The 24,775-nt window shown below is 31.9% G+C and overlaps 1 protein-coding gene across 2 annotated transcripts in view; it reads left to right on the plus strand.

The window, feature by feature from the left end:
* The window catches only part of LOC117172878 (serine/arginine repetitive matrix protein 2-like), an 84,401-nt gene that overhangs the window by 965 nt on the left and 58,661 nt on the right, over positions 1 to 24,775 (plus strand). The window lies entirely within an intron of this gene.

The raw sequence follows: 24,775 nt of genomic DNA on the forward strand, positions 1-24,775 counted from the left end.
GCCACACAAGTCCTAAAGTTATTTTTTGGCGGGCGACTAGAGGATGTCCTGAAGAACTTTTAAAGGCACGAAATCCCAGTGGGCACCGGGACATCCTAAAGTTCCTTGTAATGTGACTTTTAACACACCCTTTGGTTCTTTTTATCCCTGGCGGCATACAAGTCCTAAGGATGTCCTATCGACGTGTTTTGTTGGACGTTTAAAGGATGTCCTGAAGACCTTTTCTAAGATATTTAAACCTAGTGGACACCACGGCAACCTAAAGTACCTTGTCATGTGACTTTTAACACATTCTTTGTTACTTTTTATCCCTGGGGGCTCACAAGTTCTAGAGTTGTATTTTGGCGGACGACTAGAGGACGTCCTGAAGATATTTTAAAGTTTGAAAACCCAGCCGGCATTGGGACATCCTAAAGTACCCCTATGTTATGTGACTGGAAGCCTGTACGACATCCTTTGGTTTTTTATGTCTTAAAGACACCAAGTCACATGGCACAGAGGTACATTCTGAGGAAGTCTTCAGGATATTTCGGTGCCCACTGTGATGTCTTTAAAAGGTCCTCAGGTCGTTTGTCCAAAGATGTCTGTAGGATAACTTTCGAACTTCCTAGTGGGCACAATACCGTCAACATCCCAAGAGCGTCCTTGGGACGTTCGTAAGATGTCTCACAGGAAAAAAAAGTTGGGTTCATTATAAAGATAAATTTCAATGGAAGTTTTTCAACTTACGATGAGAGTTGCGAAAATTTTCGCCTACGTAAATTGATTTTCTGCAAGTGGGTCATGTGTGCTGCAACATAGATCAATGCATTGCAAGATAATTTGCAATGAATTGATCCTCTTTTGAATCAGAAAGTGACACTTTGGGGCTAAGTGCTGCAGACTGATTGACACAACAATACTAACAACTTCTGGAAATTGTAAGCCTATTAATCACTTTTCCTTTTGTCCATTTGATTACGCCCACTGATACGGAAAATTGAACGCAATTTCGTCTCGGAATCTCAAATGCAGTTTGAATTCCTCATAATTTCAAGATCGCAAGATCAATGTCCTTGAAAGGTATTAGTTGAATACACACAAGATAAATCCAGTCTCGACGAGACGACTTCAGTGTAAATGCAGATATAACGGCAACCAGTCGCACTTCCAGTTCATTCCCGGATAAAGGCCAAACACGTTGGGGTAGGTTATGCAGACGTGGTGCGGTTTCTTATCGGTAAAAAGTCCTCTGGAAACAGTTGTTCCTTAGGGCCGCCATAAACTATGTTACCAATTTAAAAGTGGGAGCAAGTCGCGCCAAAAACTGTGATTGGTAATAGGAGAGGGGGATCTAATGGAAGTAACATTACGAAGTTAGATAACGTTTAGTAACTTTCCTTGTCATTTTTAAAAGATTTCCTGTTTCTTCCTCCCATTTTCAAGCAATTTTCCCCTTTTTTTGTATTTTCGCTTAAATTCGAAATGAACTGATAGAACTTAATAAGAAAATCAGCTACTTTTGGATAAAAGTTCATTCTTTTTAGTTGAAAAGTCTACTATTATATTTCTGGTTCGGAATTCATTTCGTTTTAACAGAAATTTTACTATTTGGTTGAAAATTTAAATATTTTGTTGAAGATGTAACTATTTTGTGAAAAGTTCATATTTTTGGTTAAAAATTCAACAAATTGCTTGAAAGTTGAACTACTTTGTTACAAATTTATTTTTTTGGCTGAAGATTCATCTCTCCGTCTTGGCTACAAATGTAGCTTCTTGGGTTTAAAATTCAACTGTTTGCTTGAATTTATTATTTTTGTGTTACGGTGTTGACCAGATTTTTATAAGTACTTTTAATTAATGTTCATTTTTTTCTCTACGTGGTATTAAATCAATATTTTAGTTAAAAATTCATCTCCTTAATTGAAGATAAACTATTTTCTTGAAATTTTTTTTTTAAATTTAGATCAATTGTTTTTGATTTAAATAAAAATATTTTTCGGTTGAAATAGGATCAATTAGATTTTTCTTTGAGGATTTATTTATACATTATTTGTTTAAAGATTCATAATTTTTTTTTAATTATCTCTTTGAATATTTAACCATTTTGATGAGAATGCATTTTTATTCGGTGAGAAATAATTTTTTGAATTGAAAATGTAACAATTCTTTTTTTTGTTCAGAATTGATATTTGTAATTTAAAAGTTTATCTTTTCAAGTTGAAACTTCAAGTATTTGTTTCCAAATTAATGTGTTTTGTTAAAGTTTGTCATTTTTTATCGAAAAATTTTTTTTTTGTCCATACTTTTGATTTGATAACGTAACTGTTTAGTTGAAATTCAATCTGGTTTGAATGAGGATTAAATATTTGGCTGAAACTTTGTTTTTTTAAAGTTCCACTTAATTGTTTTTCATTTAAAATTCTTCTGCTTCGTCAAATTTTCGTTTTTTTTTGTTAGTAGAAAGTTAATCTTCTTGGATGAAATTTCATCTTTTTATTCAAAAATATGAAAATGTGGCTTAAAATGAAACTATTATTTGGAAAATTTAACTGATTCGTAGAAAATTTACCTTTTTATGAACATTTATATTTGCGGGTTGGAAATTTAAATGTTTCGTAGAACATACGTCTTTTTTTTTTGCTTGGAAATTCCTCAACTTTTTTGTAGAAAATTCCATGATTTTTGTTGGAAAAATATTCTCTTTGGGCAAACCATTTTTTTAAATTAATATTTTTGGTTGAGGATTTAACTATTTTTTTAGAAAATCGTTTTTTCGGTTAAAGTTAACTGTTCGATTTTTTTTTGTTAATGAAAATGTTTTTTTTTTTATGTTGAAGTAACTATTTCATTTTTGGTTAAAAACTTCTATTTTTTATTTGAAAGATGAACTAGTTAGTGTAAAATGGAAGATCTGTTGAAAATTTCTCTTTTTGGCAGACAATTAATATTCTTCATTCGAAACTCATCGATGTAGGTTAAAAAACCGCTATTTGTTTACAAAAGCAATTATTTCGTTGAAAATTAATTCTCCTTGTTAAAAATTTAACTATTCTGTTGATTCAGCTTTTTTGGTCAAAGATTCAACTGTTTTGTTGAAAATTCGTCCTTTTATTGAAAATTCATTCTTCAGGGTAAAAAAGAATTCTTTCTTTGATTTAAATTTATCTTTATTTTCAAATAAAAGTATTGTTTAGGTGAAATATCAACTAAATTCCAGGTGCCATAGAAGCTGGTTCAGATTTGTAGTTGCCATAACTTCTGGACCACACAGTTTCTCAGGCGGCAGGCGGAGAGGCGGTTGCGACTTTCGCCCAGAAGTGCCGCAGTGCACGAGTACTCAGTCGAGTTTATTGCGCAATATTATGCATTCCAATTGGAAACGGTTCAGAAGGCCCTTACTCTTTACGTTTCGAGGGTACCGATTTAGAAACAAGGCCAGTACGACGCAACTCCTTTTGGTAACAGATAGCCCAAAATAGGTAACAGAGTTTATAGACGGCCCCTAACTGGAGGACGAAATTTTGTAAACTACTGCATACGTCAGCAGTGAAAAAACATTTCGCTCCAAAAAATTAGAAACTGTATAGAGAATTTTAGAGAATTTAGATTTTAATAAAGAATGAACATAGGGTATAGGTCCGAATTTCAACATACTGGTATCTCCTTTAATAACAGAAAAAACTGGGTGTTCATGAAAATTGCGGCTTAAATAAAAGTCGACATCTTTTAGAACTTGAGCTCTAATGAAAACCTCTGGCGACCCTTTGGAGACCCAGAAGGATTCCTTTGGATACCCAGAAGGCTTCTTGGGAGATCCAGAAGGTTCATTTGAAAAAAACTTGATTAGAACAACCTGAAGGCGCATTCACAAAACAACTGTTGTAAAGTGGGGCTGGTAAAATATGTGTTAATAACAATATAAAATGTCAAAATGAGGAAAGCGAAAATAGCGTTTTTGAAAAAAATGCTCTATGAAGATTAGGTTCCTTTGGAGGTCCATCTGGAGGCTCCTTTGGAACACATTAATGTCTTTGGGTTCCTTTTGAGCAAGAGGAGTTTCACCCTATCTTGTTTTAAAAATTAGCAAAAAAGGTTAATTTTCTCAAAAACATGACGTGATGCAACAAACGCGACACGAGATTCGGATTAAACGACCCCAAAAACATATAGACATGGTGTTCTAGTTCAGCACACATGAGACTTATTTTCTTGTGTACCTGTGGGATGAATCAAATCGATAGGAATGATTGAAGAAACGTTTATTTAATTTGTTAAGCCAAAATTCACAAGAAAAATTTTAAAGTTATGACATTTCTGCCATTTATCGATGGATTTATTCTTATTTGTTTGCACGGTAATGTTCCGTTTTCTCGAGGTCGCTTTTTCCCCTTGAGGCAAAAATCGCACTAACGCCAAAGAAGCGAACCGAGAATCTTCGTGGGTACGACTATCGCCTGGATATATAACCATTCACCGATACACTCGATTGACCAAGAGGAATGCAGTTGTGTCCGCAGTAGTGGAAAATAAGAAGGAGCAAAACAGATTGGGAAACTAGTGTCCTAATCTGACCAACCGCGCATCTCCTTCCTTTTATAACACCTACTTGAAATCGGAACCAGTAGCTAATGTGAATCTGAAACCGATCAGCACATATAGAGAATCCAATCTTACTAAGAGAGCGACAAACACTAACCCCATAAACTTAACTCTAAGTACGTCACATACTCCACCTCTCAAGAAGCCTCCAAGTAATATCTGACGTGCTCAATCCTGTTTTCGTCCTTTAGATGCTGTCGTCTGCCATCCGTAGCTTTCTATCTTTCAGAAAATGAATTTTTTCCGTGAAAATATTAAATTTCCACATCACAAGGGTTTATCATTCGAAATTTGATCGATACGCTCTTAAAAAGCGCGGAGAAAAAATATATACCGGAACCCGGAAGATAAGGCCCTCAGAGTTAGTTCTTCCGATAATTGACGCAGCGCAGCGGGGTTGCGTGAGAGGAGCGGTGGGGGCATGTGCGGTGCTCACTCACACTTGATTGTTTACATTCGGAGTGGACCTTTGTCCTGGGAGTTAGGTCCAAGGTCAGCCTCAAAACTAGCACTTTGATTTGATTTATTGTCCTCTACACTAGGGCCTCAAGGCTAGGCTACTGTGATGTATACAAAACTTCCGTATTCAAAAAAAGAGGTATATTTATCTGAAGGATATCCTGGAAATCTGTTGGGTCTTTAAATAATTTTTTTTTTATTATTATTATCTTTAATATTTTTAAGCTTATAGTTAAGTAGTGATAATTAATAGAAGAAAAATAAAGCTTGAACTACTCATTGTTAGAACAGAGTGACGCAGGGATTATCCTACTGAGAATATATAATTATTGAAGTTGTGCAATTAAACAATTAACATGCTTTAAATTACGGCATTATGAAATAAGGATTGCTATTATTTTAGTAAACATTAGCTTACTTAACAATCCTATTCTTCGCGTTTGTAACAAGAGGAATGTTTATCATTACGTAATCACAAGCATTGCAGCGAGAACCGTATACTTATTCCATGATTTTTTGTTTATTTTCAGAAAAAAAAAATTGATCGAACCTGGGGCAAAATCCTAATACTCGGCAATCCTCCTGCATGCTATGTCACGGAAAATAGAGTTCTAAAACGTTCGAAAAATAGTTCGAAAACGCTCGAAAATTGTGAATTCGGAAATAAGTAGGCTTTCGCGAGTATTAAAGAGGCTTTCGCGATATTCTCTATAGCGTTCAGAGATTAGAAGTTGAAAATAGAAAGTTGGTCAAAAACGAAAAATAGGCCAGCCTTTCTCACATGCTATCTCAACTTTTATTTATTGAAATTACTTTAAGAACGGTTCAATTAACGCGAAATGAAATAGGCTTTCCAAAAGTTAAAAAAATTGTTTTCAACTAAATTTTTGCAGAGTTATGACGCAAAATTATGACCGATAGTGTCAGTTAAGATTGTATCGCCGCACTACTAACTGTCCAAAAAATATGGGCACTTCGAGTTTTGTACAGATTTTTATGAAAATCTCAGCGAATGAAAGGTGATAAGTACCATAATCATATTATCATTTCCGAATACTCAACTTTGAATAGCTTTGAGTCCCTCAAAATAAATTATGAGAATTCTCAAACATAATATATGGTTTCTTTGATCCTTTCTGTGCACAATGGTGAAATTTAGAGCCGAAAATAATCATTTGTTAATAAGTTGTTAACAAAAACGTAGGGAGGTTTCATCTCCGAAACTAAGGAACGTAAAGAGATGATTTTTGAAGCAAACTACACATTTCTAATTTTTTAAACATCCTAGTGCAACTTTTTGCTGGGTGAAAATACATAGAACACTGTCAAAATCCAAAAATGTGTCATTTGCTTCATGAATCATCTCTGTAGGTTCCTTAGCTTCGGAGATGACACCTCCCTCCGTTTTTGTTAACAAATTATTAACAAATAATTATTTTTGCTATAAATTTCACCATTGTGTACAGAAAGAATCAACGAAACCATACATTATTTTTCATAATTTTCATAATTTATTTTCAGTGACTTAGAGCTGTTCGAAGTTGATTATTCGGAAATGATTATGGTACTTTTTCACCTTTTATTCGCCAGAAAATAATCGCTAATCATCTGAACATTTTGAAACTCTGTATCAGTATTGGCAAAACCTTCAACTGCAACATGCATGTTGTCTCATCTTTTTAGAATTTTTTTTCTGCTGAGATTTTCTCGAGAATCTGTACAAAAATCGAGGTGCCTATATTTTTTGGACAGATAGTAGGATTGCGTTCGGGAAAAGACTGAAATTTCAGAAAAGTAAATAGGAGCTGGTTAGAACAAGCGCAGTTATAATGGGTTGAGGAATAAGACCAAAATCACGTACGATTGGAAAGTGCAAGGTTCGAGGAGCGTAACGAATTCCGCGAATAAAATTTTTACGGCTTAATTAATCGAACAGCCAAGCCTTTTTTCGAGTGGAACGCAATAATGTTTTCTGCGCGTTATGCCGAGTTTCCAACGGGCTGAGAAAGCTCTAGGTTCGCATAGTTAAACAGGTATGTTTTTCTACAGAGAACTGAAAGGACAAGGTGCTGCTGCTGGTACTTTTGCAGTTGGAATTTTTCTCCGACCTTTTGTGTCTGCGCGAATCTAACGCTGAAACAAACAAGGAATGATCCAGGCCACGGCCTTAAACGGTATCTTGGCGCATCTTCTCTAATAGCATATGATTAATGATCAAACTGCTAAATGGTCCGTTTCTTTTTACATTTCTAATCCTATTTATTCTGGTTCAATATAAGACCTTTTCAAACGTTATTACCCTATGGTGTCCCAATCTCACTTTCTACAGCAATATACTTATTTTCTCATTTTTTAAAGAGTAATCTAAAAAATTGATTAACGTCTCAAGTTTGTGAAATTTAGAGCAACAAAATTATAATTAATGGTATTTTAGCGCATTTTCTCAAATATTATATGAGGAATTGTCAATTCTGTAAAAGTTCTAGAACGCTGTAACATATGACCTGTAACATTTCTAGAACAATTCTAGAACATGGTTACCAGTGTTATGTAATAATTCTATAACAGATCGAGAACGCTGTGACAATCGATCTGTAAAGTTTCTAGAACAATTCTAGAACTCAATGGCAAATGTTGTATAACAATTCTTTAACAGATCTAGAACGCTGTGATAACTGATCTGTAACATTTCTAGAACAATTCTAGAACAATTCTAGAACATGGTTACCAGTGTTATGTAATAATTCTATAACAGATCGAGAACGCTGTGATAATCGATCTGTAAAGTTTCTAGAAGAATTCTAGAACTCAATGGCAAATGTTGTATAACAATTCTGTAACAGATCTAGAACGCTGTGATAACTGATCTGTAACATTTCTAGAACAATTCTAGAACATGGTTACCAGTGTTATGTAATAATTCTATAAAAGATCGAGAACGCTGTGATAATCGATCTGTAAAGTTTCTAGAACAATTCTAGAACTCAATGGCAAATGTTGTATAACAATTCTGTAACAGATCTAGAACGCTGTGACAACTGATCTGTAACATTTCTAGAACAATTCGAGAACATGGTTACCAGTGTTATGTAATAATTCTATAACAGATCGAGAACGCTGTGATAATCGATCTGTAAAGTTTCTAGAAGAATTCTAGAACTCAATGGCAAATGTTGTATAACAATTCTGTAACAGATCTAGAACGCTGTGACAACTGATCTGTAACATTTCTAGAACAATTCGAGAGCATGGTTACCAGTGTTATGTAATAATTCTATAACAGATCGAGAACGCTGTGATAATCGATCTGTAAAGTTTCTAGAACAATTCTAGAACTCAATGGCAAATGTTGTATAACAATTCTGTAACAGATCTAGAACGCTGTGACAACTGATCTGTAACATTTCTAGAACAATTCGAGAACATGGTTACCAGTGTTATGTAATAATTCTATAACAGATCGAGAACGCTGTGATAATCGATCTGTAAAGTTTCTAGAAGAATTCTAGAACTCAATGGCAAATGTTGTATAACAATTCTGTAACAGATCTAGAACGCTGTGACCACTGATCTGTAACATTTCTAGAACAATTCTAGAACTCAATTACAAGTTTTGTATAAGAAATCTTTAACAGGTCAAGAACGCTGTGACAATTGATCTGTAACATTTTTAGAGAAATTCTAGAACTTTGGTACGCTGCGTTGTAAAAAATCTAGAACAATTTTATAACAGTTCTATAACAATTCTATAACACTTCTAGAACTGTTATTTATGAAATATGGAACAGTGTTATAAACCCCTCACAGCAATAGGATATCCCGGGATATTCGATTAAATCTTATTTATGTCCCGGGTTATTCTAAGGATAACCCGTCGGAATATCTTGCGAGACGGAAATTTTGTAACAGGGTTCTAGGACTTCGATATAACACTGTTACGGCACAGTTCTAGAATAAATTTGAAACAAATATTATAGAACGCCTGTCATTAGTTTGTTCTAGAAAAATTCAATAGTAACTGTTACAGAACAGTGCTGTCACATAGTTTGAGAATAGTTCTATCACAATTTTATCACAGTGTTCTAGAACACTTTTACCTTTTTGTTATAGAATAGTTCGTTCACAATTTTGTCACAGTGTTCTAGAACACAGTTAACAACTGTTATAGAACACAGTTTACAACTGTTATAGAACACAGTTTACAACTGTTATAAAACACAGTTCCTTTTTGATCTGGAACAGTTACAGAACGTGTTTGTTGGGATATGGTAAGTGCAATTAATACGATTCTAGATTTCTGAAAATTTAACAAAGGAAAGAACAAAAAAGGATCCAATCAGTTCCTCTCTTTTATTGTTATTTTTATTTACTTCAATTTAATGTAAGAACATTCCAAACGTAGTCACACTCTAGAAAAAGGTATTACTTTAGGTTTAGTTTCAGGTGTTAAAATAAGATTCAGAAAAAATAGTCTGAAGTGGTACTAAAATAACTCAACTGGTGCGAAACCAGCGTCCTTTGTTTTACATTGAAACTAACTCATGAAGTTATCTTAATCGAAAACATAACGCGCAAAACATGATGCCGTAAAAAAAAGATTTTTTTTACAGTTTACCTATGGCTCACAGTGGGGAAAAACACCTTTTCTGGACAAAAATCGACCGACAGTGCAATTCTTAACGGATATTGATGTTTTTTTTTCAGAAATGACCGTAAGGCTTCCAGGTACAATGAATAAATGCGGATATTTTATTTCGGTTCAAAAGAAATTTGTTATTTAACAACAAAGTTACAACTTTTTGTTGCTAAACTTTTCCGTGATACCATTTCTTCTAAAACTACAAAATTCATTTTAAAAAGTCATAAATAAATGTAATAAAAAACTAAAAATAATTTTTATTGGGTAAGAGTAACAACAAAAATGGTTAATAATGTTATAAAGAAATATTTTAACAAAAGTCTTTTTTTCGTTATTTGCAATGATTAGCAAATTTTAACCCATAGCTTTTGTATAAAGTATTATAGATAATGATGTGCACTTACATGAAGTTAAGAATAGCTAATGGGTCTTATATATTTTATACTGACCAAAGAATGTTAACTGTTTAAAGAATTTTTATAAACAAATTCACTATTTAACCGCTTTTTCATGAATAGGATTGATTTTTTGTTGCGGAATCAACTTGAAATGTCTTGCCAAAGATACCTGGCTATTATATTTTTCGTAAGGGCCAAAAAATGTTAATTATTTAAACAATTTTTATAAACAAATGCACATTTAGACGATTTTTTATTAATAGGGTTGCATTTTTGCGGAATTAATTTGAAATGTCTTGCAAAAGATTCTTTGCTATTATATTTTTAATAGTGACAGAAACTGATAAATATTTAAACAATTTTTATAGACAAATGCACAAAACGATGAATATCCCAAGAACGTCCTAGGGACGTTCCTAGGACGTCAAATGTCAGTCCAATCTACGTTTCTAAGACGTCTGATATTCTAAAGACGTCTTATAGACAGATGACGTTCTCGGGACATCATTCGTACTGACATTAAACGTCTTCAGAACAATCCTGGGATATCCACAGGAAATGTTTCAAAAGACGTCGTAGGGATGTCCCAAAGACGTCTCTAGGATATCCTTAATTTTTCCCCCACTGGGCAGAGACGTTTCTTGGACTGACATTAGACGTCCTAAGAACGTCCCAAAGACGTTCTTGGGATGTTCATGATTTTTTGCCCTCTGAGTTGTTGGTTTGAACCCAGCCCGCAGTGAATTTGTAAAAATTTATATTCTCGCGTTTTTTAAGTAATTCAAAATAAGTGAAGTTATAATGACTTTATTTAATAAAATAAAATACAGTGATTCTCGTTCTCTGAATCCGGTATCTCATATATAATCAGTCCTGATCGCAAATGGAACCCAATTAGCTCTCTTGATTGCCTTTTCCGTAAATTCCATCAGGCGAATTACAATCCATGTGTGCAATTAGTGATGGTCTTGCAGTCACACACAGGATGACGATTCATGATTGTGAAAGTGAAGACACGTGGGAGTCTCAGGTTTAGCAATGCAAAAGATAAATTTCTCATATCTGCTGGTTGGTCTATCCCATATCTATTTCAGTGAAAACTGCAGACACATTCATCTATGCAGTTCCACAAGGATTTAAGCCACCGGTTGTATTTACAGCAAATATTACATATTATTAGGAAATCTTTATTGGTTGGTTGCTGGTCGGGTGCTCTACCCACTAAGCTACTAAAGAGATCAAAAAAAGAATCTGTTTTCACAGACGTGCTAAATCTTACATCTATGACTCTTTAAGGCCTTGTGATGATTGGGTCACGTGACCAGATTCCAACCTTGTCCTCACTTTTTTTATGTCCCAACTTATTTTCACATGAAGCGCCACATCGAGTTGAACATTTGGGATAATAAATAAGAAGATCTAAGAAAGGTTGGTCTGGTCCTAAATTTAAATAATCATAAAAAAAGCAAAGAAAAAATTATTTACAACAAAAAACTTTTTTCATAATTATACAAATTTAGGACTAGGCCGACCATTCTTAGTTCTTATTGTTTAGTATCCCGAATTTTCCACTCGATGTGGCGTTTCGTGTGATGATAAGTTGGGAAATAAAGAAAGTGGCGGTAAGGTAGGAATCAGGTCACGTGACTCACTCATCACATGGACTTAAGAGAAAATCTTTCCATTGGGGATGTCTGTGAAAAAAATTTTTTATTTCGATCTCCTTAATAGCTCAGTGGGTAGAGCCCCCGAATGTCAATCGGAAGACCTGGGTTCGATTCCCAGCAGGGAAAAAGTATTTCGCTGGACCACTCTGTAATTCGAAGTAATCCACGTGTACTCCGGTGTAGTTAAAGTAATTCGGAGTAATCTCAGTATTTCGAAATAGTTCACTTGTAAACTGGTGTAATCCACTTGTAATCTAGAGTACTATAGTTCTGATCTGAAGCAATGTAGCTCTAATCCGGAGTAATCCTATTTTAATCAGGAGTAATCCAGAGTAATCAAATTGTAATCCAGAAAATTCAACAATTTTGTTAAAATCATTCTTTTAATTGAAAACTAAAATATTGGTGTGAAAATAATTAATCACAAGAAATAAATTAATTGATTAATAATTAAATTAGAAATTTAACTACTCGCTTGAAAATTGAACCACTTTGTTAAAAAAATTTATTTTGATTGGAGCTGCAAAATTTTAGTTGAATATTCATTTCTTCTTGAAAATGTAATTGCTTCCGAGAAACAAATGTTGTTTCTTGGTTGAAACTTGATTTTTTAACTTGAAATTGAAATATTTTATTTTAAAGTTTATACTTGTAATCCGGAGTCTAATCCAGAGTAATCCAGATCTAATCCGGCTAATCCTCTTGTAATCGGAAGTAATCCAGAGCAATCAACTTTTCATCCAGAAAATTCAACAATTTTGTTAAAATAATTCTTTTAATTGAAATGTAACTGCCTCGCAGAAAAAATGTTGTTTCTTGGTTGAAAATTTATTTTTTAACTTGAAAATTAACTATTTTATTGTAAACTTCATAATTTTAATTGACATGTCATTGCTTGCTGAAAAATTAATTTTCTATGTTGAATATGTAACGGTGCCATTTTTTGTAGAAAAGTAATCCTCTTCGTTAAAAATTCTTGTTCTTGTTTGATGATTTTTTTGTTTGGTTTGAAAATAAATTTTCTTAATAGAAAACTTAACTATTCCATTTTTGGTTGAAAAATGATATTTTTTTAGTTGAAAATTTACGTATTTTGATGAAAATTGGACTTTCTCGGTAAAAAATTAACGTTCTTTGTTGAAAACTTATGTCTAGTTGCAAACTCTTGATTTTAGTTAAAAATGGTTTGATTGAAAATTGAATATTTTGCTGGAATTCTTGGTTGTAAACTTTAATTTTTTTCAAACTGAAAATTTAGTTTTTTAACTTTTGATAAAAATTTGTCTATTAAAAATTTCACTATTTGATTAAAAAATCGTTTTTTAAAAATTAAGTTTCAATTTGAAAATATAACTATTTCATTTTTGGCTTAAAATTAATATTTTTCAGTTAAAAATTCAACTATTTGGCTAAAAATGTATCTTTTTAGTTCAAAATTTTGGTAGAAAAATGATCTTCTTGGTTGAAAATTAATTTGCTGGTGTTAAAATGCAGCTACTTATTTGAAAGCTCAACTTTGAAGTTAAAAAATAATTTTTTCGTTGGAGGTGCATTATTTTAGATGAAAATACATCTATTTGACTTAAACTTGAATTATTTTATTAAAAAAAAATTTAACTTTCATTTTTTGCTAAAATTAATCTTTTTTAGTTAAAAATACAAGCCTTTTGTTGAAGATTGGACTTTTTCGGTAGAAAACTAACGTTCTTCATTAAAAACTCTTGTCTTTGGTGGCGAATACTTCATTTGACCTAAAAATTGGTTAATTTAAAATTGAACCTTTTTCTGAAATTTTTGTTGTATACTAACTTTTTTTAAGCTGAAAATTTAACTTTTTCACACTTAACTGAAAATTTGTCATTGTTAAATGAAATTCCATAAATTTTGTTGAAACTTAATTTTTTTTAGTAGAAAATTATGATTTTCCGTCAAAGTACTTCTTCATTTAAAAATGTTACTACTATTTTGTTCAACGAATTTTTTGTGTAGAAAATAAATTTTTTGTTTAAAAGAACGACTGATTGGTTAAAAATTGATCTGTTTGTCAAATCCAATTGTGTTTTATTTTTAATTAATTATTTGTTGTTGAAATATCAAAGATTATATTTTTCATTGAGAATGCCTCTTTTTAAGATGAAAATTCAAATGACAATTGAACTATTTTGTTGAAAAATCGACTTTTTGTTAAAAATTCTTCTGATGTGGTTGTAAATTAATCTATTTTGTAAAAAATTTAACAATTTTGTTGAAAATTCACTTTTTTGGTTGAAGATAATTGGGTGAAATTTCATTTATTTTGTTGAAAAAATACTTTTTTGGTAGAAAAATTTACCTTTTCGATTTAAAATTAATTGTTTGTTTTTTAAATGTTAATTATTTGGTTGAAAGTTGAATTAATTTATTGAAAATTGAATTTTTGGTTGGAGATGCATCATTTTAGTTGAAAGTTCATCTCTTTGGTTGAAAAAAAATATTCTTGTTTAAAAAAATCACATTTTTCGTTTGAAATTAGTCTACTTTGATGAAAATTAAACAGTTTCGTAAAAAATTATCAATTTTGTTTAAAATATCAACTATTAAAATTTTCTTGAAAAATCTCTATTTTCGGATAATTAATATCATGGTTAGTGAAATATAAAAACTCTTGCATAGTGGAAATTCTTGATAGTTTGTATGACAATTTTTTTCTTGTTCTGTTTAAAAAAATTCAAAAATTGTAACTATTAAAAACTTTTGAAATTGAATTTTGTCTAAAAAAAAATCCTTTGCTTCGCTGGGAAATGAACCACAGAACTACCGATTTCCGGCCAAGTGCTTTTCACTTAAACTACAAAAGAGATCGAAACAAAAATCCTTTTTCAGAAATACATGCGTTATTTTGCCAGGTTTTACTTATTCAAATTTTCCAAGGAATCTGTATTATCATCATAGAGTAACAAAAAATTTTAACGTCTTTTCAGACTAGATGGAGCTATGAATTAAAAATTAAATATGTTTTTTTAAAATTCAGATTAAGATAGGAAATACTGTGGCTGGTTGACCAGCGGAGCGAAGATCTTTTTTCATAAAGAATTAATCTAAAAAAATGTGTAATTGATAGCTCCAGCTAGACTACAAAGAAGTCAATTTCTGTTATACTCTGATGATATTGCAGATTCCTTGCATAACTATCAAGCTTTTTCTTCTAAATTTGTGTTTTTGTAAAGCATGGAAATAAAGTGTTCATACGCTGGGATTTTCCTAGTTTTATATAAAATTTGATGTTCATAATATATAGAATGTCGGTTTAGGCAGCAATAGTGGCTGCAGCGCGCACATTCATAAGCATCATAAACTATATTGCAAAGTCCCGTAGAAATATCCCATAACCCTTGGCATCAGGAAGTTGTAATCTGAGGAATGCAGCAAGTGGATTTCTTATCACTTCGCTACCACCTGGCATTCCTTTAAAACTTAAGAGAGAGAGAGAGAGAGAGAGAGAGAGAGAGAGAGAGAATATTTTTCAACTTCTTCGCTATTTTCGGAAATTTTAAACCATGCATCTCCTTTTAGGTCCACAAGTTTTGAACTTAAAAAGGACTGAAGTTATACATCTACAAACGAAAAATGAAAATTTTCTAAAAATAGTTCAACTTTTAACCAAGTAGTAGAATTTTTAATCAAACAGATTAATTTTCTACCAGCAAAGACAAACTGAAAAGAAAAACATAAGTTTTTAATCAAATAGTGGAATTTAAAAACAAAAAAATCAATATTTGTAACAAAATGCTGAATAGTTAAATTTTTAGTTAAATAAATTTATTTTCGGTATAAAGATAGAAACGAATTTTCAATAAAATAGTTCAGTTTTCAGCAAAAAAGATCAATTTTAAAACAAGAATCCACATAAAAAATTAAGTTTTCAACTAATTTTTAACAAGCGAAGTTAATTCTCAACAAAATAGATGAACTTTAATTTGAACCAAATTGTTGAATTTTGAATTAGGAACATTAATTTTCTGCAGAAAAAGATCAATTTTTTAACAAAAACCCCACATTTTCCACCAAACATGAAACAGTTTAATTTTCAACCCAAGAGATGAATTTTCAACTTAAATGATGCTCCACTTTTAGGAATATTTCAATTTTCAGTTAAAAAATAAAGTTTCTTCTAAAAACAACTTAAAAACAATAGTTATATTTTCAACTACAATTAAAAATTTTCGACCAAAAAATGACTTTTAACGAAATTGGTAAATTTTCTACTGTGTATATTAATTTTTAATCAAATAAGATACATTCTCAACGAAAAATGTAATAGTTGATTCAAACAAAAAATGTTAACCAAAAAGAATAATTTTTCAAAAAAGCCGAATAAAAGCCCATAAAAAACATTCTTAACAAAGAAATATAATTTAAAAAGGCAAAATTTTTAATTAAAATAAAGAATTTTCAAAAACAAAAAAAGGACTTTTTAAAACAAAAATTGTTAAATTTTTTTACAAATTAGATTAATTTTTAAACAAACGAGATAAATTCTCAACGAAAAATGTGATAGTTCAATTTTTAACCCAAACAAAATTTCAAATAAGAGTTTTTTTTAAATGGCTGAATTTTTAACCGAAAATATGAATTTTGAAATAAAATGAAGAATCTTAAAAAATTATTTTCTAACAAAATCTCAATAAAAATTTTTAACCAAGAAGAATAATTGTCAGAAAGCCGAATTTTTTAACCAAAAAGATGAATTTTTGATCAAAATGAAGAACCTTCAAACCAAAAAAGTTACTTTCTAACAAAATTTTTTAATTTTCTACAAAGTAGATTTTAGTTTTTAATCAAATGAGATAGATTCTTAAGGAAAAATGAAATAGTTGAATTTTTAATTAAAATGAAGAATCTTGACACCAAAAAATGACTTTGTAACAAAATTGTTGAATTTTCTACAAAACAGATTTTAGGTTTTAATCAAATGAGGTCAATTCTCATAGAAACATGTGATAGTTGAATTTTCAATAAAATTTTTTTTAAAAAAGAAGAATAATTAAAACAGCTTAATTTTCAACCAAAAAGACGAATCTTTAACCAAGAAGAATGACTTTTTAACAAAATTGTGGGATTTCGACAAAGTGGATTAACTTTCAACCATATATGAGATAAAAAAAAACAAATCTTTAAGCAAAATAATGACTTTTCAACAAAATACAATTATTCTCAACACAAAATTTTATTTTCAACCAGCTAGATGAATTTTTAACAAAACAGCTTAATTTTCAGTTAAATAATTAATTTTAAACAAAAGACAAACGAGTTTTAACTAAAATGATGAATCTTCAACAAGAAAAATAAAATTTTTGAGAAAGAAGTTAAAATTTTAACCTAAATATATGAATTTTTAATGAAAAATGAATTAGTTGTTATTTGAAAAAAAAAAATATTATTAAAAAATGAAAAACAGTTGGATTTTTCCAAAAATATGAATTCTCAACGGAGAAAATCAATTTTTTACCATAAAAGATGAATTTTTAACCAAAAACCATACATTTTCCACCTAACATGTGATATTTTAATTTTCACTGAAAAAATGTAATTTCAACCAAATTTTTTTTTAACTAGTTAAATCTACAAACCAAGAGATGAATTTTCAACTAGCATGATGAGTCTTCATCTGGAATAGTTAAATTTTTAGTTTGAAAAAGAAGTTTTCTAGTAAACAACCATGATTTTTCAACAAAATAGTTAAATTGTCAGTTAGAGATAAATCTTCTACTAAAGTGAAGAATATTCAACCAAAAAAATGACTTCTCAACAAAATTGTTAATTTTTCTACCAAATAAATTAATCTGTAACCAAATGAGAAGAATTTTTAACGAAAAATGTAATAGTTGAATTTTCAACCAAAAATATTTATTTTTAACCAAAAGCTATCATTTTCGAACAAAAAGGCCGAATTTTTAACAAATTAGTTAAAGTTTTAGCTAAATAATTAATTTCCACAAAAAAAACTAATTGGTAACTAAAATGATAAATCTTCAACCAAAAAAATCAACAGTTAAGAAAGCAGTTGAATTTTCAACCTAAAAAAAAGCTGAATTCTTGATGAAAAATGTAAAATTTGATATTTCAGAAAGAAAATATTTTAATTGAACTTAAAAAATAGTAGGATTTGACCAACAAAAACAAATTTTCGAGCAAATATAGAATTTAATGTGATTAATTGTTTTCAGTTCGTTGGTGTGGGTTTGTAGTTTCATGTGAAGCTACAAATTTTACTATACCTATTTTTAAACAAATTACAGATTACAATTTTTCTGTGGTCACTCAGAGAAAAAGTTGCATCAAAACAAAAGCATCATTCTCTTGCCTGCTGTGTTTTGAAACACGCGAAATTCTTTTTTAGACAAATGGAATTATTTAGCTGCAATATATTAAAATAATTTGAAAAATATAGTTAAGCCCTACAATAGTCCTCCCTCCTATAGCCCTTCTGAGAATTGACGCCGCGCCGCAGGTAGGTGTAACAGGAGCTGCGCGGGGTCTGCGGTTGTCACTCAGGCGTGAACAAACAAAAGCGGAGCGAGCTATAATGAGTTTGTTCCCATCTACCGTCAGCTAAAAAATCGGCTTTATAGAAGAGTTCCACTGTAATAGAAATCCTCTTAACCTTAAGTCGAAGAGGAAATTCCATCTGTGCCAAGAAACATCCTTTTGAACAATTTTTCGCAGAAATTACTATATGACGTCTTCGAGTTCCCTTCCTTCAATTAATCAATTTTTATAAACATAGATTTAAGGATTAAATGAGAACAACTAAGTAACATTTGTCTGGTTCTAAAATTTTATAATTACAAAAGGAGTACAAAATGCGTTACAAAAAAAACTTATTGTAATTGTAAAAATTTAGGACCAGACAAACGTTTCTTAGTGCTTCTTACTTAATCTCCTAAATTTGGAACTCGCTATCGCGTTTCGTGTGAACATAAGTAGGGCTTGAAAAAAAAAGTAAAAATTTTTTTGAGGTTATGCTCATATGGCAATAAGTATTTCTTTATTTATTTTTGATTCTAATTTAGAATTGAATGAAATGAAATTTGCCATTGCAAGGGTTTCGTGCCAGGCTAGTGGTGAAATAGGATGATGGTTCTATATGCACGTGCGAGAATGTGCATACGCTCGTACAGTCGTCATAAACCTGCCGTAAAGAGTAGTTGCTAGTTGCTACGTCCTTCCCATTCCGGTACCGGAAGATGCTCGAGAAACAGGCCAAAAGAAAAACCTACTATACTGCGTTGGCCATCAGCCACCACATCGGTGCACACTGCACAACAGCAGCGCCCGGTATTGAAACGAACGACTGGGTTCTCGGGTTACTAACTCGATCCCTGCGACTTACCTTCCGCATTCTGAAATTCCACGGGAGCAGGCGATGATTCCTAATGACGGTCTGCGCACTGCCCGGCCAGTGCTAACTAAGGCGAATGTCTTTACGTTTTTTTATCGGATAAATATATGGTTCTTCTGTCATTAACAAATTCCATGGCTTTTATTTTGTCTCGTAAATATTGTATTCATAGTTGCCGCCGCGTTATTCGCAATGAGCGGAAATACTACTTACAGAAATTACCAACTAATGGACTTGTAGTTCCCATCAGGGTACTGTGAAACACCAGTTTTCAAATGTACGCTAACCTCGGTGTAGTCAAGAAGGAATAGGAAGGAGTAGTATTCCTGTAAGTGGGAAATGGAACCACGAACTGCCAAGAATTCGTTAATGTTTGCCACGAATGGATACCAAGGGGCAGTTCCGCGCACATGCGCATTGTTGGTTGCCATGGCAACTATGTAAACACGCTTTGGAAGTTTAGAACTTGTTTTGAACATGATACTTACATTTTCTAAAAATTTTTTATATTTTTGAGGCCACTATCCTTCACGTTTTTAATTCAATAACGCTATACACATGGTACACACCCAACAAAATAAAAAGAGAAACGAACAAAACCTACATATGTGACGTGCGCCGCAGAAAGGGGCTTACTCTAAAAAGTGAGATTTTTCAGGGCGAGCGGTCGAAGTCGACCTAATAGACGCGACTTTTAGGAGAGAGGGAAGACGTACGACATCTTCCCTTTCCACTCACTACTACATTCTCACGCATATAGCGCCATTGGAGACGCGGCTCACGGATGGGGTATAGATGAGACACGGAGTTGGAGTAGTAAGTGGTGGGAGGTGTTTTGCGGGATCTCGAGCTCCCGAGCAAAAGCCCGATTTCATGGGGAACTAACAACTCAATTATTAGCAATAATAACGCTCGGAATTTTTTTCGATGGTTTCATTAAAACGAGAAACTCAATAACTATCGAAAGGTGTAAAAACCTCGATTTCGATTTTTTTTTTAGAGTAAGCCCCCTTTCTTCGGCGCACGCGACACATATGCAGAGAGATCTCAAAATGTAACATAGGGGAGTGAGTAGAACACGTGACAGCGCAACGGCCAAGCGTATGTGCGCGGAACTGCCCCTAGGTATCCATTCCTGGTAAACATTAACGAATTTTTGAACGTTCGTGGTTCCACCTCTCCTTGCCGAACACATACGTTGATACCACTCCCTACTATTTCTTCGTGGATGTAGTTTCAAGTTAGAATAGTTTTAGGACACGATAATAAATGAAGACACAATGAAAATTTGGATTGTTCAAAATAAGAAGCAACCAATTTCACACCAATGCTTTTCTCCCAGTTGGTACTGGGACATCCTAAAGACGTCCTTAGAATTTTCCTCTGTCATCTTACCTTTGGATCTTTTCATTTCTTTAAAAAGTCATCAGGACAACTTTAGAACTTGTGTGTTCGTTTGTATTTTCATTCTAAAAGAAGACATGCAAATTGAGTGTCTCACAATCGTCATTTATTTACATTTTTGTGTTCAAATAGTTTTTACTAAATAAATCAATTTCATTTACCTCTGGTTTGTAGTACATATTTTTTTACATTGTCCCAAATTCTTTAAAGAAGGTGGCAACCATATTCCTTCCCTAGGATGTTTCAGAAAACATTTCAAGATTGTGTCTCGGATGTACAATGAGTACAACGCAGTAAACCCAATTCCCTTTTCAGTAGAATTTTCTCAGATTAACGAAAGATATTTTCAGCATATTGAAGCCAATAACAATCAGGGGTAATAGCACATGATTTTCTCAGATGAAAGCTTCAGTTATTTCCTTGAAGTAACGGAGAAATTTGAGATACCTTGACAGCAGCAACTATTCATATTGCCAACACTTGATGTATTTCAATACTTTAAAAACTTTCCTCAATTTGACAAGATAAAACTTGATTTCCGAATGTGAACCATCGTCATCTGCTGAACAATTTTCTTTTAAAGTATCTTTCTTAAAATTTCGTCTTAAACAAAATTGCATCTTCTTAATCTATTGCGCTTTTGCAGGCCCTAATTTAATCTGTGATCATAACACCTAAAGTTTTGATTTTATGCGTCCAGCGGGATAATTCAGCCATATGAGTGTATTAGCTTCAGCGTTGTCTAAAGTAGCACCTTCAAATTTGTCTGCTTAGTATGTTTGCTGCTTGTAGGAACAAAACATACAGTTAACTATAGCCATTGTCTTGTGAAATTTTGAAAACTACAGCTTCAATTTCGCAATATCATCTAACGATTAAATATTTAAGTTCACTTCAAAAGGTTCATCAGCTTTTGGATTCAAGTGGTGAAAGATTTCCTGGCTATAATAATCATCGTAGAAAGTAAATCGCACGAACGTCTTGGCAATCCAACCAACTGCTTTCTTGTGGAAATTTTCTTAAATAATTACTTACGAGATGCGAGATGTTATAAAATTATAATCATAGCTTTACGCAAAGGACTGTATATTACTACCCAGAGCCTTTACTACTATCCTGTAAAATCAGAACCAATTTGAAGCAATTTTAAAAACCTTCTCAGTCCCAAAACCAACACCAAGTTCAACCCGATTGAAATAGGGTCCCCATTAAACATTGTGTTGATCTACGGAAGGAAAGGATGGAAAATTCGCTTCAGTTTGTTTCAGATTAGACGGGATACAGATTCCGGAATGATTCGAAGCAGTTCGGAACGAATTCCTATCCGAAACTTTCGCCTGCAGAGCCGCTTTTCGAATCCACTTGTCCTCCAGCTTTTGCCCGCGGTAATAATCGAAGCATCGATGAAACTCGCGTTCGCGCAAGCGTCGTGCGGCCCGCCAAGCCTACTTGACCCAGATACCATGCGAGTAACCACTCTCGACATCCTTGGTCCCGATAAAAGCAGGAGAATTTCTGTGGAGCGGTCGCTGAGTCTCGAGGCATTCCCGGCATGCGGCGGCTTCGAGACGAGAAGGAGAAGTGCAAGGAGAGTAGGTAGGTAGTGTTGCTGCTGTATACTCACTTACCTATATATGTACATGTCATTAAATAAGCACTGTAAAATGTTTATTTTGGAACTTCACAATAAGTGTTTGGGGAGATTATTTTTTAAATGAAAGGTAATTTTACATGACATTGTAGTTTTCAAATGTGGAAGAAAGTTGGAAAAAAAGGAAAACGAAATTCGCAGGCACCGAGAATAGGTATGAGTATTGAGTATTCAATATTACCTCACACTCGGTCGGTAACGGCAAAATCTATAAAGTTGTACCACTTGGTGAACTGAAAAGGATATTTTCGATAGGAGTTTGAGTAAAACTAATTAATTTAGTCGAAAGTAAGGCAAAAATCGTGTATTGTTGGCATCTGTAGAGATTTTGACTGATTTAAAAGAATTTGAAGGGATTTTAAAATAATGTAGAAAAACTAAATGATGTTCAAGAAATTTCAAAGATTTTTTAAAGAATCTAGAAAGGGTTTAGGTTTTGCAAGAGATTATATAAGATTTAAGGCATTTTAAGTTTTCTTAAAGAATGTCAAGCGAGTTACTGAAAAGTTATTCAAAAAGATTTCAATGAATTTGAAGATATTTCAAGGGATGTAAAAAACTAAAATGATTTAAGGGATTTAAGAAAATTCATAGGACTAAAATGTTTATAAAAAGATTTTAATAAATTTAAAAATATTTCAAGGGATTTAAAAAAATTCAAAGATTTTAAAGATTTTTAAGAAATTTTAAGGATGTTAAGAAAATTTAAAGGATTTTAAAAGATTTTAATTAGTTTTAGTCGATTTCGAAATATTTTTTATGATTTTAAAGAAGTTGAACGGAATTCAAAAATTTGGGGAAGTTAAAGGATTTTTAAGAAATTTTACAGAATTTATAGAAATTCAATTTATTTTAAGAAATTACTATTAGGTACTTTAAGGGATTTGAGTGTGTGTTTATTTTTAAAGAATTTAAAAATAATTCAAAAAGGTTTAGGGATTTACAAAAGATTTTATAAGATTTTAAGACAGTTTTAGTGATTTCAAAGAATGTCAAGCGAGTTATTAAAAAGTTATTTGAAAAGATTTGAATACATCTTAAGAAATTTTGGGGGATTTACAAAATTTGTAAGATTTTAAAGATTTTAAAAAGATTTTAAGGAGTTTCAGAAAATCTAAAGGATTTAAAATAAATATAATTAGTTTTAGTCAATTTGGAAATATTTTTTATTATTTTAAAGAAGTTGAAGGGAATTCAAAAGAACTCAGTGGATTTTAAGGATTTTCAAAAAATCTTACAACATTTTTAAGAATTCAAGATATTTTAGGAAATTACTAGGGGTTCAGCGGGATTTTAATGTTAATTTTTAAACTATTAAAAAATAATTCAATAAAGTTCAAGGATTTACAAGAGATTATATAAGATTTTAATACAGTTTTAGTGCTTTTAAGGAATGTCGAGCGAGTTATTAAAAACTTATTTAAAAAAGATTTGAATAAATTTTAAGAGATTGCAGGTGATTTAAAAAGAATCCTACATTTTAAGATATTTCGGGAGCTTTTAAGGAGTTAAAGAAACTTTAAAGGATTGCAGGAAATTTAAATTAATTTTACTAAATTTTGAAATATTATGAATGATTTTAAAGAAGTTGAAGGGGATTCGAAAAATTCGAAGGACTTTAAGAATTTTCAAGAACTCCTACAGAATTTTCAAGATGTCCACAGGATTTCTAAAAATTCAAGTGTTTTAAGGAATTTATAAAGGGACTTGACGGGGTTTTAAAGTTTCTTTTTATAGAATTTAAAAAAAACATTCAAACAGGTTTATAGATTTATAAGAGATGTTATAAAATTTTAAGACAGTTTTAGTGATTTTAAAGAATTAAAAAGATTTCAAGGGATTTGCAGAAATGCAAAGATTTCAAGAATTTTAATTAGATTGAAAGAAATTTAGGAAATTTTCAAGGCTTTTAAAGGATTTGTATTAATTTGAGTTAATTTCGAGAAACTTCGAAATATTGTAAATGATTGTAAAGAAGTTAAAGGGATTAAAAAAAAGATCGGAGAAGTTTAAGGATTTCTAAGAAGGATCACAGTCTTCGATCATTTTTATTTTCTCCTTGTACCTTTCTCTTATATCACCTTTCAAGGTGCAAAAATAATCGTTTGAGATTTTTGAAAAATAATTGAAGAAATGGCTTTCCTTCCTGAAAAGCAAAGCGATACCACGAATTTTCACTTACTTTCATATAAAAAAAATTAATTTTAGTCAAACTCCTATGTAATCAATGCCTTCCAGTGAGCACAAAATTTGGCGACGTCTTTACGACATTGTTGTAAAGATGTCGGAAAGACGTCGTAACGATGTCGTAAAAACGTCGTAACGAAGTCGTAAAGACGTCGCAACGATGTCGTAAAGACGTCGTAACGATGTCGTAAAGACGTCGTAACGATGTCGTAAAGACGCTGCCAAATGTTTTGCTCTCTGGGTTTGCAGTCCACCAAGTGGTAAGACCTTATAGATTTCGACCTTACCGACCGAGTTGGACATAATGATAGAAAACTCAATTTTGTTTTAGCAATAGTGCATAAATTCAGTTTGTTTCCATAAGAGGATACGGTTTTTATATAAAATCAGTCTTGCATATTTTTTACA

This window comes from Belonocnema kinseyi, chromosome 5 (assembly GCF_010883055.1).
Source record: "Belonocnema kinseyi isolate 2016_QV_RU_SX_M_011 chromosome 5, B_treatae_v1, whole genome shotgun sequence".
Classification (NCBI taxonomy): domain Eukaryota; kingdom Metazoa; phylum Arthropoda; class Insecta; order Hymenoptera; family Cynipidae; genus Belonocnema; species Belonocnema kinseyi.